This window comes from Tenrec ecaudatus, chromosome 9, assembly GCF_050624435.1.
Source record: "Tenrec ecaudatus isolate mTenEca1 chromosome 9, mTenEca1.hap1, whole genome shotgun sequence".
NCBI lineage: Eukaryota > Metazoa > Chordata > Mammalia > Afrosoricida > Tenrecidae > Tenrec > Tenrec ecaudatus.
In genome coordinates this window covers 144,009,700-144,015,699 of record NC_134538.1, presented here as the reverse complement: position 1 = coordinate 144,015,699, position 6,000 = coordinate 144,009,700, and positions in this window count along the sequence as shown.

Below are 6,000 nucleotides of genomic sequence, written 5' to 3'. Positions count from 1 at the left end.
AGGAGTTCTCTGGTCCTTTTAACAAAGAATCGATTTGCTCATCCCATGGATGCTTTGTATTCTTAAAGGATTTGCTGTCACCCTCTCTTTTGCTCTGCCTGTGTGTGGTTAGCTACTTGCAAGATATTTGCATCTTTATCTTTCCTAGTTATTTTCTGACTTCTATCCACACCTTAAAATCTTCATCTTGATATTACTAGAATATTGCTAAGATAATTTGACTGGGACACGTCTTGAAGAATGCTTTTAAAAGTTATGTGAGCGGTATATTTTTGCAATATCTGTATCGAAAATATTTCCCCACTTATTTTTAAATTATTTTTTAACTCATAAAAGACATCTGGGAAGGTACACAATTCTAGATACAAACATTATACATTATGCATAGATTTTTCCATTGTCATAGAATATATATGATTGATAAAGTGCATGTGTGGTTTTATTGGTTAAATGAACCAAGAATTTTAACCTTTGAATTCAACATGGTAGGATCATTTGTGAAAGACTGTTCAGAATGTGCCTAAGTTTATATTTTCACATGAGAAAAATGTTTTTAATTGTATTTTTATTATTGATTTTGTTCCTTCCATATGACTCTAAAATTACTCTGTAAATCTATCTATAGTTCTTAGAGGAGCCCTGTTGGCATAGGCTGATACCACAAAGTAAGCAGTTTGAAACCCTCAGCAAGCTCAGAGGGAGAATAACCAGGCTTTCTACTCTTGTAAAGAGTTAGTCTCAGAAAGAAAAAAAAAAAAAAGTTAGTCTCTTAAACTCACACCAGCAGTTCTACCCTGGCCTGTGGGGTCGAGATGGGTCAGAATTGACTTGATGATAGTGCGTTTGGTTTGTTTTTTTGGTATAGTGTATGGTAATTCCTGTTCCATTACGAAGATGTTCCATTACTAAGAGATTGAAGGTTTGAATCCATCCAGAGGCACCTGGGAAGACCTACTGATCTCCTGCTGAAAATGCAAAGACTGAAGCAAAGCTCAATGAAATGCAGTTCTACTCTGAAACACTTCAAGTCTCCAAGAGTCAAAATTGACTTACAAACAAGGGATTAGGTTTGGATAGCCTGCCTACGTGGCACTTTCATTTTCCATTTTCTCACCAGTTGTGGCTGTTACAAAATCTGTCAACTTGAGGGAAGGGGTGGAGTCTAGCCTGTCAATCGGGTCATATCAATGGTGCCTCTGTGTGGGCATGCCCTTCTCCTGTGGATTCTGGGAACTCCTGTCCTCCTCCCTAGAAGCGGAACACAAACTCTCCTTGCTAGACATTCCTGTTGACAAGCCACATGGAGACCCACCCCAGCACTGAGATGCTTCCACCTCCACCGGATCCACAAGACTTTCTACCCACTGGTCTGTGATCTTCCTGCATTCGTTATCATTGCATGTGTTGTATGAATCTGAGGAGGAATTTATAGATTTGTTTTTGGACATATGGGCTAATATCAGACTTATGGACTTGATCGGGACTGGACTGGGCTGGGATGTTTTCTCAATATGCAATTGCTCTTTTATGTAAAGCTCTTTCTTAAACACATCTGAGTGTCTATGAATTTCTTTCTGTAGTCAACTCAGACTGACACATCAGTTTTGTTTTCTCTTATTAATTTCATCTTTGAACTTTACCTCTACCGGTGGAGTCCAAAATGTTTGCCTCTGTTATAGGTTTCAACCTGTTGCTGCTAAGGCATGCTTTTCCTTCTAACCTTCTAACCCTTCCTGATATGTCTTATGTCCCTACCCTTACTTCTCATCCCTTTGCCCTTTCACCTCAGCCTTCTCCTGGCAGATTTTGGCTCTTGTTTGATAGAAACTTTCATCTTGTCTTCATTGATGACAGTTAGTAAATGCTTTATAGTTTGAAACCCAGGGTGATGATATATCTGGGAATTTCTCTTTCCCTGATGATTGATAACCCTTTCCCTCCCTCGTTTGGGGCCATTTGTTTTCATTTGCTCATTCTCCTTTTCTGATATTCCTTGCAGTTTTCTGCCCTCTTCTCTGTTGAGCCTAAAGCAATGCTTCCTGGAGAAACAACTCCATAAATGTGAGTAAGCTTCTGCCACCGTTCCCAGGGTCTAAATGTTTGTAATTTATATCTGAGATCATTTATAAGCCAGTTGCTCAAGACTCTTATCCTGGGAAAGGCTCAACATGAGGACAGCTGATCTCCTGGGTATGTATCCCCAAGAGTGGCCTGCTGGGCAGCAGAATCCCTTCACTGACCACACGCTCTGCCCAGCTGTTGTCTAGAAAGAGGAAGAGGCACCGAGTTATAGACAGCCCATGAACATTATCGTGGTGCATTAGAAAACTGGCTGCCCTGAGGGGCCGGCCACATTACCAACTAAGTGGACAGCAACCCCCTACCCCCAAGAAGAATTCACTACAGAGGACAGCAGTGACGCTACAGCTCAAGAAGAGGGGAAGAGGACTGGTCTGTTCAGAGCACACAGGAGCCAACGAGGGGGCATATGGGGGAAAAAGAAGAGTGACACACTTCCTGGCTCACCAAGCCCTGAGGACAATGTTCCTGCCCAGAAAAGCAATGCACAGAGATGACCACAGGGCCGGCCCCACCATGAGACACAACATTCCTCATTGACCCATAGCACCATTGGGGACAACACTAGAGACACAGAGTGGGAATTGTGCCAGCCATGAGCTCACCACGCCCAAGCCAGTCTCTGGGGCCATGCAGCAGCGTGGCAGGGGAAGCAGAGCAATGAAGTCCCCAGGGATAGAGGAGGTGCCAGGGCATGGCACCCCATCAGACTTGACTGAAAAGCACCTGTAAAGGAAAACAAACAGACCCTGAATATTCATATGTTTATGTGTGTATGCGTGTGTGTGTTGTTGATGTCGCTATTGTTTTACTTTCTGTTGGTGCTTCACGGTACTCAATCATGTGATGGTACATAGCATGTCTACCTGGAAGGGATAGGCAGAATAAACAAGTCAGAAGAGAGAACAGCGGGATGACAGTTCTGGGGTACATGGGGGTAGGGGTGGCGGGGGAAAGGAAGAGGGTGTTAACAAGCCTAGGGACAAGGGAATAAAAAGTGATCCAAAAATCATTCTCAAGGAGGGTGTGGGAGGTATGGCAGGGCTAGATCAAGGGCAATGTAACCGAGAGGAATTCTTAAAACCCAAATGAAGGTAGAACGTGATAGCGGGACAAGAGGAAGGTACAAAGAAACAAAGGAAAGAACTAGGAGGCAAAGGGTAGTCATAGAGATTTAAATACAGACATATAAAGATGTAAATATATTTAAATACGATGAGGGGGAATAGATCTATGTACATATATTTATAGGTATAGTATTAAGGAAACAGATGGACAATGGGCCCCTGCTCAAGTACTCCCTCAACACAAGAACACTTTGTTCTAACAATTCAGCACTTTGAGATGCTCACCTGCCTGGCACGATCGCTGATGACAATGGGTGCATAGGCAAATTTGGTGAAAAAAGCTGATGGGGCCCGGCTACCAAAAGATATAGCACCTGAAGTCACTGAAGACAATGGGTGCACAAGCAAATGTGGTAAAGATAGCTGATAGTGCCCAGCTACCAAAAGATATAGCACCTGATATCTTAAGGACTTGAAGATAAACAAGCAGCCATCTAGCTGAGAGACAAGAAAACCCACATGAAAGAAGCACACCGGCCTGTCCCAACTAGATCACTGAAGACAAAATGGGTGCATAAGCAAAAGTTGCGAACAAAGCTGACAGTGCCCGACTATCAAATGATATAACATCAGGGTTCTTAAAGGCTTGAAGACAATCAGGCAGCCATCTAACTAAGAAACAACAAAGCCCACAAGGAAGACGCACACCAGCCTACCCTGACGCGAATGCTGAAGACAAAGCAGGTGCATGCTCAAGTGCGGTGAAGAAAGCTGATGGTGTCCAGTTATCAAAATATATAGAATCTGGGGTCCCATAGGCTGGAAGATAAACAAGGGGCCATCTAACTGAAAAACAACAAAGTCCACATGGAAAATGCACACCAGCCTGTGAGATGACAAGGCATCGAGGGGGATCAGGTATCAGGCATCAAAGATGAAAAAACAAAAAAAAATCATAGCATTGTAAAAGAAGGGGAGTGCAGAGTGGGGACCCAGAATACATCTGGGGGAAATTGGACATCCCCTTGCAGAGGGGCTGTGGGAAGGTAATGAACCAGTCAGTGTGTACTGTAGCAATGATGAAACATACAATTTTCCTCTAGTTCTTGAATGCTTCCTCCCCCCCCAACTATCATGATCCCAATTCTACCTTACATAACCGGCTGGGGAGGGAGATGTACACTGGCATGGATAGGAACTGGAAATATGGGGATTCCAGGACAGGTGAGCCCCTCAGGGGAGGGCAAGAGTGACAATATTGGGAAGGTGGAGGGAGGGTGAGGGAGAAATGGGAAACAGATGACAAGGTCTACATGTAACCTCCTCACTGGAGGACGGGGAGTGGAGAACTGGGTGGGGAAGACATCGGATGGTGTAAGATATGATAAAATAATAATTATTTATAAATTATCAAGGGTTCAGGGGGAGGGGGAGAGGGGAGCGAGGAGGGAGGAGAAAATGAGGAGCTGATGCCAGGGGCTCAGGTAGAGAGTGGGTATTTTGAGAATGAAGATGGCAACATATTTACAAGTGTGCTGGACACCGGTGATGTATATACGATTGTAAAAAGAGTTGTATGAGCCCCTAATAAAATTACTTTAAAAAAAAAAGAAAATGGACTGCCAATTCGTATTTGGAACAGTTCTTTTAATTTAATTTAATTTTATTGCTATGTTGCATTTAGGAGCCAGACAGTGGTGCAAGAATGATTATCACACGCTTTACAACCAATCCATCAGTACATTCCATTGGAATTTGCTTTAACTGTAACATAAAATTGACCATTTCACTTCACCGGGTCACTAACATGTTAGGCTTACACCACAGTAAGTAATTATAAAAGATTGACTTATTGTTTCCCTTTGATATTATGTGAGTACGTTCTCCTTCTGATATGATTGAACCAATCTCTAAGGCAACACATTCTCCATCATCATTACCTTCACTTGCTGCACAGTTGTTAGATTGTTGAAATGTCTTGGAGACTTTTCTTTGACTAAAAACCCGAAATCCAAACAAATCCACAGCTAAGGAGTTTGTTCAAGCGACCCTGTAGCTATTATTTCTGAGTCTGTCAATCTTTAAGGGGAAGATAGCCTCAGTTCTCTCCTGAGCAACAACTGCTGGGTCTCAGCCACTACCTTGCAGTTAGCAGTCCAATGCTTACTCAACAGCAACAATATGGTGCCTTTTTAAATAAAACTAAAACAAAAACGAACAAACCAAGAAAAATCGCACTGCCATCGGTGGATTTGATCTCATAGAGACCGTATAAGGCACGGTAAAATTGCACGTGTGGGTTTCCAAGACTTTGCTGGAGTGGAAAGCCCCATTTCTCTTGCCCTGAGCAGCTGGTGGTTTTGAACTGCAGATCTTGTCGTTAGCAACCCAACTATTAACCACTATGCCACCATGGCTCCCTTCTTTCACTAAAGAAATGTTAAATAAGAAATATTTGCCACTAGTTTTGACTTACCTGCAGATTCAATTTAAAAATCCACTAAGGAATTATCTCATAGTAATCCGGAACTGCCTGTATTTCTAAACTTTATTGATGCCTTCATTTCCAATGATACCCTGCCCCCACCTACCTGTCCAATAGCATCCAGGGTAGTAAACTATGAGTGGAATCACATTGTTCTTATAGTCAAAACCTCTCATTCATGGAACAGCTGGTCATTTCAAACTTCTGACCTTGTTATCAGCAGTGCAACAAGCAACTGCACACCACCAGGACCCCTCTAAAATAAACATTCAGAAGTCCTTACTATTTCTTGGGATTTTAAATTTATATTTTTACATACTCTTTTTTGTCCCCAAGTAGAATTAAAACAGTAGCATCTTTTTCTATTGT